At 36.4% G+C, this 12,107-nt stretch overlaps 1 protein-coding gene and 1 pseudogene across 1 annotated transcript in view; both read right to left on the bottom strand.

Moving 5' to 3' along the window:
• Positions 1-12,107, bottom strand: part of DNAH12 (dynein axonemal heavy chain 12) — a 209,958-nt gene that overhangs the window by 140,944 nt on the left and 56,907 nt on the right. The gene's annotated exons all lie outside the window — the stretch shown is intronic.
• On the bottom strand, positions 2,862-4,241 carry LOC120599510 (non-POU domain-containing octamer-binding protein-like; annotated as a pseudogene).

Genomic DNA, 12,107 nt, shown 5'->3' with positions numbered 1-12,107 from the left:
TAAAGACAATAATTCATAAAGATCTATTAACCCTTTGTTCATAGCAGCACAATTTACAATATCCAAGATATGGAAGCAACCTAAATGCCCATCAACAGACAACTGGATAAAGAAGTTATGGTTCATATATACAACAAAATATTACTCCACCATTAAAAAAGTGAAATACTACCATTCGCAACAATGCAAAGGGACCTAGAGGTTACTATGCTGAGTGAAATAAGTCAGACAGAGAATGATAAATACTATATGATTTCATTTATACGCAGAATGTAAGGAACAAAAAGAACAAAAGTAATCAAAAACAGACTCACAAATACAGAGGACAATCTGATGACAGCTAGAGTAGAGGGTGGTTGGGGGTGGGGGGCAAGGAAGAAAGGGGTGAAGGGTTAAAGTAGTACAAATTAGTAGTTGATAGATGGTCACAGGGATGGGGAGTATGGCATAGGGAATGCAATCAGAGTGAATGTAATGACTAGGTGTAGAGCCAAAGGAGAGAAAGAATTCCTAAGGAATTCATCAGGGGGATCATTTCATAAACTATATAAATGTCTAACCAATGTACTGTATACTTGAAACTAATAATAAAATAAAAATTTAAAAAATAGATGGAAAAAGTTGAGATCCATATAATTTCACTCATATGTGGGATATAAAACTGAAAGCAACAAATTAACAAGACAAAAAAACAAAACTCATAGACACAGACAACAGTTTAGTGGTTACCAGAGAGAAAGGAGAGAGGTAGATAAGGGTAAAGGGGGTCAAATATATGGGACGGAAAATTTGACTTTGGGTGGTGAACACACATGCAATATACAGATGATGTATTATATAATTATGCACTTGAAACCTATATAATAATATTAGCCAATGTCACCCCAATAAATTTAATAAAAATTAATTAATTTATTTATAAAAAGACACTTATCTTTTCCTCTTCCCAATCCAACTCAAAGCCCATCAAAATTGCACTTCTACTCTGGTCATCTTCTTAGTAAAGCCTTATCTGTTCTTCAAAGGACAAGATTAACTACTCCATGTCCTATTCTCTCACAAGATACTGCTGTCCTCTACCTAAGAATTTCTTCATTACACCTTGTATTACAACCAGTTGTCCATAGCCTGTTTGTCTTACCATGCTGTGTTCTTTTCCCTTAGGGTCAATAGTCAATTTGTGTGATCTGGACAGTTAAAACACTGAGCTAGAAGATTCCAGCTAATGTCACTATCCAAGCCAATTAGGTGGAAAAAAATAAATAAAAGGCATTTAAATTGGAAAGGAAGAAGTAAAACTATCTCTATTTTCAGATGACATGATCTTGTACATATCCTAAGATATATAAGAAAATCCTAAGAAATTCATTTAAAAATCGTCAGAATAAATGAGTTCAGCAAGGTTGCAGGATACAATATCTTTTACAAAAATCAACTGTATTTCTATAAACTAGCAATAAGCAATCCAAAATTGAAAGGGAAAGACAATCCCACATACAACAGCCTCAAGAAATATAAAATAGGAGTAAATTTAATAAAAGAAGTATAAGACTTGTACACTGAAAATTACAAATAATTGTTAGAAGAAATTAAAGAAAACCTAAATAAGTGGAAAGACACCCCATGTTCATATATGAGAAAAATTAATATTGTTAAGATGGCAATACTTCTCAAATCAATTTACAGATTCAATGCAATCCCTATCGAAATCCCAGCTTTAAAAAAAAAAGTTTAAAATGTATTTTAATAAATTGATTCTCCATTACTGCTCCATTTCTCAGAAAAACTCCAAAGGTATCAGAGACAAATAAAACATGGTACACCAGTAAAAAAATGCACAGCATAACTACCTAATATAAACACAGCTAAGAGCTACTGTCAGATCTTCACCATATAGCAACCTTGTTCCCAAGATTGTACTAGTCTTATCAAGAAAAGCTGTGAACAGCAACATCATAGACACAAAAGGGCCATTCCTGGGTTGTCCTTACCCAAGAAAAAGGCTGACAACTCCAGAATTACATCAAGAGTTTATTAAGGGATCTTATGGACAAAAGTAATAGCAAGATGGTAGATCTCTGCACTCAAAGGGCATGGGGCTTGTTATACATAGCCAAGTGGCATGGGCTAACACAGGTGGTTTGTAGCCTAGGCCTAACACAGGTAGCTTATAGCCCTGTGGCATATGCTTGTTAAGAGCTGTATAATCCAAAGCAGTAAACAGTTTAATGGTTCCATTTATCTATGCAAGAACATTCCTTTCAGATGATACAGGCCCACCCCTCCCTGGGTGAACTGGAGGTTAGTTTGCTTCATAAGATGGTATTGGTCATGTTAAGTATCAGAAATTATTTTGACTAACAATACAACAGAACCTTATGTATGTTGTCTGTGACCTCTGTAGACATTTGCTTGAATTCATACCTGGGAGTTAATGAAACAATGAGGCTAAGGTCATTAGGAGATGTTTGATTCTTGTGGTAGATGTGGCAGTGTCTATGGGTTTGGGCAGTATAAAATTGAGAAAGCGAACAGAAAAAGATGGACAAAGAATGATCAAGATTAATGGGGCTCTAACTGTATCCACTAATGCCATGGTTCCCCCCAGGCCCTCAACAATCACAGGAGACTTCAAGAATATATCACACAGATTTGATTAGTAACACTATACTACACAGAATTGATCTGTTAAATACCACCTCTCCCATTGCCTTCTGCCTCCAGCATACTCCGTACAGGCAGGGAAGACCTAATTATTGGGAGGATTCTCTAACACTTTTCCAGTATAGAATTCTGATTAGTTCAAAAAAAGGTCCTTCTTTTAGAATTTTTGGAAACTAGACACTGTAATTTTATTAGTATCAGTGGCGTCTGGTTGGAACAAATTCAGCTCCAGGGGCTGCACGGTTGAATGCAGCAGGGGTTCCATCAATTGCCCTAATTCCTTCCATTGCAGCAGTGTGGCCAAAGCATTCAGCTATTGGCAAGATCAACCCCCAGATTACATCTAGCATCATAGTGGCAGATCCTGATGGAGCTGGGGTACCAGCTGGCACAGGAATGGGTAGCATGGTGCTTTTGTTCTTTATGCCTATAGCACCTCCCACAGTCATCTGGCCCATTCATACCTGTCACATCAGAGAAAGTTTCCTTGACTCTTTCCTGCTATCATTGCATCATTTTTTCCTGTTGCCACTACATCTCTTCTTCATGGCACCTATGCTCCTCTTCTTGTCTGAGCTCCAGTTGCTTCTGTTTTTGCATGTCTTAGTTGTACAGCTCTACCATCCTCTGAAGTTCTTGAAGGCTCATCAAATCCTACCTAATTAGCATGACCCAGTGCTCATAGTGGGCAGCCTCCGCTTCCATCTCCAGTTTCTCATGACTTTCCTTGATGTGGGGTTCTACTTGATCCTACTGCTGCTTCTCCATCTCAATGAGTGCCTTCCAGTGTGATATACTCATACTCAAAGGCACAAGGCTGTGCAAATCTGGGTGTCTGCTCTTGTTCCCTGTGAAATTACTAGTTCTTTATACTAACCAGCTTCTTGGAAGTAACTCTTCATCATATAACTGGTCCATCGGCTTCACAGGCCAAGGAAATGTGGTTAGCAGGCCGGAGCCTTCACTGTATCTGTCTAGGGCTTTCTAAGCAGCTCACTCCCCCAAGAACTCAACAATGTCTTTTTCTGAGGGCCTTCATCAATCATCTACAATGACTATAGTCCTCACCAGCTGGCCAAACACAGAAAAAGCTTCCTCCAGCATTTTATTAAACATACATTGAAGAAGGCTCTAGAGCATAAGAGAAGCACTGTGGCAAGCCAAGTGCACATGCAGCTGCTTTCCACAGAGTGGCATGGTGTCCAGCTTCACTTTGGCAATCTCTGCAAGGGTTCATGTTTCCAAGCAAGTAAAACTGAAATCCTTGTCCTTATGAATGAAGGCTCAGTCTGCCTCCCCATATTTCTCAAATAGTTTCTTCATTTCCTTCTCAGTTTTGTCAGGAGGGAGCTTGTACACAAAGAGATAGCTGCATTAGGTGAACATCTGCTATACCGGTTTCCTAAAATTCTTCAGGTCAACAATCAAGCCCTCATTTTGGCTGCTGGATCCTGTTGTCCATTTGCCGGTATTGGCAGAGGCAATGGTTGCTGCTGTGGCTGTTGCTGGTGATACTGATGCTGTTTCCTTGGAGTATGGTTTTGCTTCTACAAGTTAAAGGTTCTAGTGTTCTGCATTTCTGTATCCCTTTACCAACTATTCTTCCCTCACCATTACAGTGACACGACATGACCTCTACCATCCCCCAGCTCCTTTTTTTTTTTGTACAAACTGACGAGCTGATCATAAAATTCATATGAAAGTTCAAAGAATTCAGAATAGCCAAAATAATCTTGGAAAAGAGGAATAAAGTTGGCATTAAGTTCACATTTTCCAATTTTAAAACATATTATAAAGCCATAGTAATTGAGACAGGATGGCACTGACATAAAGACACACATACAGATCAATGGAATAGAATTGAGAGCCCAGGAGTAAACCTTCACATTTACAGTCAACTGATTTTCAACAAAAGTACCAAGGCAATTCAATGGAGAAAGAATAAATAGTTTTTTTAATAAATGGTGTTGGGACAACTGGATCTCCACATATCCTACCCCTACCTCATATTACATTAAAAAAATTAAATCAAAACAGATCAAAGACCTAAATGTAAGAATTAAGAGTATAAAATTCTTAGAAGAAAACATATGTGTAAATAATCTTGAATTGGGCAATAGTTTTTAGATACGACGCAAAATGCATACCAAATGAAAAAAATAGATAAGTGAGACACTAAAATTAAAAACTTTGTGCTTCAAAAAACACCATCGAAAAATTAAAAGACAATCCATAGAATAAATGGTAAAAAATTTTGTAAATCATCTATCTAATAAGGGACTTGTACCTAGAATATATAAAGAATTTCAACAATTGAATAATAAGACAAATAATTCAATTTAAAAATGGGCACAGGATCTGAATAGATATTTCTCCAAAGAAAGCATACAAATGGCTGATAAGCACATGAAAAGATGCTCAACATCATTAGTCATCAAGTAACCATAATAAGATACCATTTCATACCCACCAGAATGGCTATAATCAAAAAGATGGACAATTACAAGTATTGACAAGGGATATGGACAAATTAGAAACCCCATGCATTTCTGGTGGACATCTATGATAGTGCAGCTTCAGAAAACAGTCTGGAAGTTCTTCAAAAAGTTAAATACGGAATGACTAGGACCCTGAAATTCTACTCCTAGGTATATATCAAGAGAAGTGAAATGTATGTCCACACAAAAACTTGTACATGAATATCCACAGTAGAATTATTCAGAATAGCTAAAAAGTAGAAACAACATAAATGTCCATTAAGTGATGAATGGATAACATGTTACAACATGGATGAACCTTGAAAACATATGCTAAGTGAAAGAATTCAGTCACAAAGGCCACATACTATATGATTTCATTCATATAAAATGTCTGGAATAGACAAATTCATAGATAAATTCATAGCTGCCATCACCTGGGAGGAGAAGAGGATGGAGAGTGACAGCTAATGGTTACTTTTTGGAGTGATGAAGATGTTCTAAACTTAGATAGTGGTGATGGCTGCACAACTGTGAGTATACTAAGAAACCACTAAACTGTGCATTTTAAAGTTTGAGTTTTATGAATGTGAATTTTACAAAAGTAAACCAATAACAAAGGAAAAACTGTAAACTAATGATAAAATTCTAAGTATGTCACAATTTTTTTTTCAGAAATGAAAGCAATCAACCAACATTACTCAATATCAACTTTGTTTCCAGCACAATATTATAGGGCACTGGTTCCCCAACTTTTGATTCTATAACAAATGTTAATGAAAATTATTTATAGGACCAGATGGCTTCACAAGTGAATTCTAATAAACGCCTAAAGAAAAAATAATTCTTATCCTTCCCAAACTATTTCAAAAATTCAAGAGGAAGAAAGGCTTCCGAACTAATTCAACAAAGCCAGCATTACCCTGATACCAAAACCAGACAACTACACTACAAGAAAAGAAAATTACAGGCCAATATCTCTGATGAATATAGATGCAAAACTCTCAACAAAATATTAGCAAACTGAATTCAGCAATACATTTAAAAGATCATACAGCACGATCAAAGGGGATTTGTCCCAGGGATGCAAGAATGGTTCAATATCCACGCATCAATCAATATGATATACTGCATTAACAAAAGCAAGGATTAAAACTGTATGATTATATCAATAGATGAAAAAAAAATCTGACAAAATTCAACATCTATTTATAATGAAATTATAATGAAATTTATGTTTCCTCTATACCTAATAAATTTATAATGAAATTTATGTTTCCTCTATACCCACTTTCAATAAAGTGGGTATAGAGGAAACATACCTCAACATAATATATGACAAACCCATACTCAATGGTGAAAAGCTGAAAGCGTTTCCACTATGATTAGAAACACAACGTGGACGACCACTTTCACCACCTTTATTCAACACAGTATTGGTGTCTTAGCCATAGTAATCAGACAAGAAAAAGAAATAAAAGCCATTCAAATTGGAAAGGAAAAATCAAAACTGTCGCTATTTGCAGATAATATGAAACTATATATAGAAAACCTTAAAGATTCTACCAAAAAACTATTAGAATAAATGAATTCACTAAAGTTTCAGGATATTAAATTAATATTCAGATCTGTTGCATTTCTACATACTAATAACAAACTATCATAAAGAGAAATTAAGGAAACAATCTCATTTACAATTACATCAAGAAGAATAAAATACCTAACAATAAATTTAACCAAGGAAGTAAAAGACCTGTATTCTGAAAATTGTAAGACATTGATGCAAGAAATAAAAAATGACAACAATAAATGGAATGAAGGGATACTATTAAAATGTCTATATCACCCAAAGCAATCTACATTTTTAATGCAATCCCTATCAAAATACCAATGGCATTTTTCACAAAATTAGAACAAATAATCCTAAAACTTATATGAAATCACGAAGACCCAAAATTGCCAAAGCAAACTTGAGGAAAAAAAAAAACAAAGTGGAGAGCCAGGGAAGGGAGCAATTGGAGGGATCATTTTATGAACATTATAGATGTCTAACGAATGTACCTTATAGCAGAAAAAAGCTTCAGTGGAGAACTTGAGGAAGAGGAGACACAATTGGAGGGATCATTTTATGAACATTATAGATATCTAACGAATGTACTGTATACTTGAAACTAATTTAAATAAATAAATTTATTTTTAAAAAAAGAAAGAAAAAACAAAGTTGGAGGCATCATGCTTCCTAATTTCAAATTATACTACAAAGCTATAATAATCAAAACTGAATGGTACTGTCACAAACACAGACACATAGATAATAGAACAGCATAGAGAGCCCAGAATAAATCTTTTTTTGTGTGGTCAATTAACCTACAATGAGGGAGGCAACAAGAATATACAATGGGGAAATGATAGTCTCTTCAATAAATGGTAGTGGGAAAACTGGATAGATATATGCAAAAAAATTAATCTAGACCACTTTCTTCTACCACATACAAAAATAAACTCAAAATAGATTAAAGACTTAAATGTAAGACCTGAAACCATAAAATTCTTAGAAGAAAACATAGGCAGTGAACTCTTTGACACCAGTTTTAGCAATATTTTTTTAGATATGTCTCCCTGGGCAAGGGTGACAAAAGCAAAAATAAACAAATGGTACTACATCAAACTAAAGAGTTTTTGCACAGCAAAGGAAACATATCAACAAAATGATAAGACAATCTACTGAATGGGAGAAGATATTTGCAAATGGCATATCTGATAAGGGATTAATGTCTAAAATATTTAAAGAACTCATAAGTTCAACATCAAAAAAACAATCTGATCAAAAATGGGCAGAGGACCTGAATAGGCATTTCTCCAAAGAAGAAATAGAGGTAGCCAACAGACATATGAAAAGATGCTCAACATCAGTAATCATCCAATAAATGCAAATTAAAACTATAATGAGCTATCACAACACACCTGTCAAAATGGCTATCATCAATCAATCAACAATTGGTGAGGAAATGGAGAAGTGGCAATCCTCGTGCACTGTTGGTAGGACTGTAAACTAGTACAGCCACTATTGAAAAAAGTATGGAGGTTCCTCAAAAATTAAAAATAGAACTATCATATGACCCAGGAATTCCACTTCTGGGTATCTACCTGAAAAAAATGAAAACACTAATTCAAAAATGTATTTGCATCCTATGTTCATTGCAGCATTATTTACAATAAGAAAGATATGGAAGCAATAGATGACTAGATAGAGAAGAAGTGGTATATATATACAATGGAATATTATTCAGCTGTAAAAAAGAATGAAATTTTGCCATCTGTAACAACATGGATGGATTTAGTGGGTATTATACTAAGTGAAATAAGTCAGACAGAGAAAGACAAATACAATAATGATTTCACTTATATGTGAAATCTAAAAAACAAAACACACTTACATACAAAACAAAACAGAAACAGATTCATAGACACATAAAACAAATTGATGTTTCCAGAGATGAGGGGCATGAGAGAATAGGTGAAAAGGCGAAGAGGAATAAGAGGTACAAACTTCCAGTTATAAAATAAATAAGTCATAAGGATATAATGTACAGCACAAGAATAGAGTCAACAATATTGTAACAGCTTTGTACAGTGACAGATGGTTAATAGACTTATTATGGCAATCACAGTGTAAAATATATAAATACAGAATCACTATGTTGTATATCTGAAACTAATTGTATGTCAACTATACTAAAAAAATTTTTTTAACTTCTGAAGAGGAGTGATGTCAGAAGCATGGCAAAGTGAGAGATGTCCCCAGATCTTTGCCCTTGAAATAACAATAAGCAAAACATCTAAATCTAAACAAATAATACCCAACCTTCACATAAGCACATCTAAGCAAGTGATCTGCACATAAGAGCTACCAGAGGTCAGAATGGTGAGAGTAAGGCAGTAGACTGGGAGCAACAAAGAAGCTGCCTCTCACAGTTGGAGCTCCCTGCAGGAAGAAGGGGAGGGGAGAAGGTGTCTGGTGCATCCCCTGAACAGCCCTGCCTGAGAGAGCTATGAGCTCCATGCATTGGCAGTGCCCAGGGATCAGGGCAAAAAGCAAAGGTGGGAAGGCAGAGAAGCAACAGCTGAATAATACAGTTGCAAAATGCAAGGCTGAGCCACAACAACACTTATCCTCCAATACAGAGGGCACCCTCCCCCATATCCTCCAAGACCAAACACCTCAGAGCCCCAGGGGAAATTGAGCAAACAATACTGAAACTGTCACTAACACTGACAGGGACTGAGACTGAGATTAGCAATCAGGATTGAATACTTATAAGAAAAAAAAGGCATTATTAAGGCTCAAAGCAGGGATCCAAGAGGCTTAGATGCCACCAACTGGAAAACAAAAGAAAAACACCTTAGTAACAGACTAAAAAGAGACCTTTATATAATACTTCTTTCAGGTGGGGGGGCGGCGGGAAGAGGAAGCAAAATACACTTCCATTAATGCCCAGGCAGAGAAATAGTCCACTAAACACCACGAACAACCAAGATGACAAGGCAGCTCAGGAAGAAAGAGAAAAATCTCCAGAAAATAAGCTTATAGACATAGAAATATGCAACTTAAATGACAGAGAATTCAGAATGGCATTTCTGAAAAAACTCAATGTGATCCAAAATAATTCATGTCAACAATTCCAGGAGTTGAAAAACTAGATCAGCAGGAGTTTTTTATCAAGGAGATTGAAACCACAAAAAAGAACCAAATAGAAGTTCTGGAGATGAAGAATGAAATTGCAAGCTTGGGAAACAGAGTCAACAAAATGGAGGAAAGGATAAGTGATATCGAAGACAGAAATCTAGAAATCCAGAATGAAAAAGAGAGAGACTGAAGAATAAAAAATAATGAAAGAGAAACATAAGAACTAGCTGATATTATCAGGAGAGGAAACCTAAGAATAATGGGAATTCTCGAAGGGGAGGAAAAGGAGCAGGGATTAGAAAGCATTTTCAGACAAAAAGTTGATGAGAATGTCCCAAATCTAATAAATGAACTGGAGCTTGGAATTCAAGAAGTCAACAGAACACCTAATTATCTCAACCCAAAAAGGCCTTCTCCAAGACACATTTTATTAAAATTATCAAAAATCAATAACAGATCTTTGGAAACATGGAGGAGTGAGAGTTGTCCCCAGATCTTTCCCCTTGAAACAACAATAAGCTAAACATCTAAAACTCAAAAACAATAATAAGCTAAACATCCAAAACTCAAAAACATGCAAACTGCACACCAGCACATCTGAGCATAGGGTCTGCACATAAGAGCTACCTCAGGACAGAACCCCAGGTGTCGGGCGGTGGACTGAGAGTAAAAAAGAAGCTGCCTCTCCCAGCTGCCAGAACTCCCTGCAGGAAGAGGGGGAGGGAAGAAGGAGCAAGAGTTCCTGTGGCGAGCTCCCTGAACAGCCCTGCCTGGGAAAGCTGTGAGCTCCCCACGGCCGGCCTGCTGCAGGGCCCAGTCATCAGGGCAGAAAGCAGAAAAGCAGGAAGGGACCGCAGAGGAACAACAGTTGATTTTTGCTGGCTGCATTGCAAAACAGAGGCTGAGCCACAGCCCCCAACCCCAAACCCAGAGGGCCCCTCCCCCCATACTCTCTGAGACCAGTCACCGCAGAGCCCCAGGGGAATCTGAGCAAACACTGCCAAGACTGTCACTGACACGAACAGGACCTGAAACTGAGGGTAGCAAGCGTGATTAAATATCTACAGGAAAATTTAGAAAGCATTATTAGGACACTTCCATTAATGCCCAGGCGGAGAAATAGTCCATTAAACACCACAAACAACCAAGGTGACAAGGCATCTCAGAAAGAAAGAGAAAAATCCCCAGAAAATAAGCTTACATAGAAATATGAGACTTAAATGACAGAGAATTCAGGATAGTACCTCTGAAAAAACTCAATGAGATCCAAAACAACTCAAATCAACAATTGCAAGAATTGAAAAAGCAACTAGATGAGCAGAGCAAGGAGATTGAAACCCTCAAAAAGAACCAAATAGAACTTATGGAAATGAAGAACAAACTGCAAGAGCTGAAAAATGAAATAGCGAGCTTGGGAAATAGAGCCAACCAAATGGAAAGGATCAGTGATATCGAAGACAGAAATCTAGAAATAAGTCAGAAGGAAGAAGAGAGAAACCGAAGAATGAAAAATCATGAAAGAGAAATTCAAGAACTAGCTGATACCATGAGGATAGGAAACATAAGAATAATGGGCATTATCCAAGGCAAGGAAAAGGACCAGGGACTAGAAAGCAATTTCAGACAAATAGTTGACGAGAATTTCCCAAATCTAAGGAATGAGCCAGAGCTTGGAATTCAAGAAGTCCTCAGAACACCCAATTATCTCAACCAAAAAAGGCCTTCACCAAGATACACTGTATTGAAATTATCAAAAATCAACGACAAAGACAGAATTCTCAAGGCAGCCAGGAAGAAGAAAACGGTAACTTATAAAGGTAAACCTATTAGATTATCCTCAAACTTCTCAGCACAGAAAGGAATGGAATCAAATATTTAAACTATTAAATGAAAGGAACTACCAGCCAGAAAGGAATGGAATCAAATATTTAAACTATTAAGTGAAAGGAGCTACCAGCCTAAAATAATATATCTAGCTAAGCTCTCCTTTACATATGGAAGAGAAATTAAGACTTTTCCAGACATACAAAAATTGAGAGAATTCTCCACTATGAGACCTGCACTACAGGAAATACTGGAAGAAGTCAGTTCATCTAAAACAAAATGACTAAAAAAATTACATAATTAGGAGTAAAGTGACTATCAGGCAAATAGAAGTAGAGGAGTGCAAACCTTACTAAGAACAGGGCATTATAAGCTTAAATAACAAAAAGAGAATTGTTATAACAAGATAGTGATGAATGTTCAGCATACATAGGAACAAACTGAGATAACAATGA

The sequence above is a fragment of the Pteropus medius genome, unplaced genomic scaffold (assembly GCF_902729225.1).
Source record: "Pteropus medius unplaced genomic scaffold, Ma_sr-lr_union100, whole genome shotgun sequence".
In the NCBI taxonomy this organism is placed as follows: Eukaryota; Metazoa; Chordata; class Mammalia; order Chiroptera; family Pteropodidae; genus Pteropus; species Pteropus medius.
The sequence above is the reverse complement of the archived record's forward strand: the minus strand, read 5'-3'. Positions and strand labels throughout refer to the sequence as shown.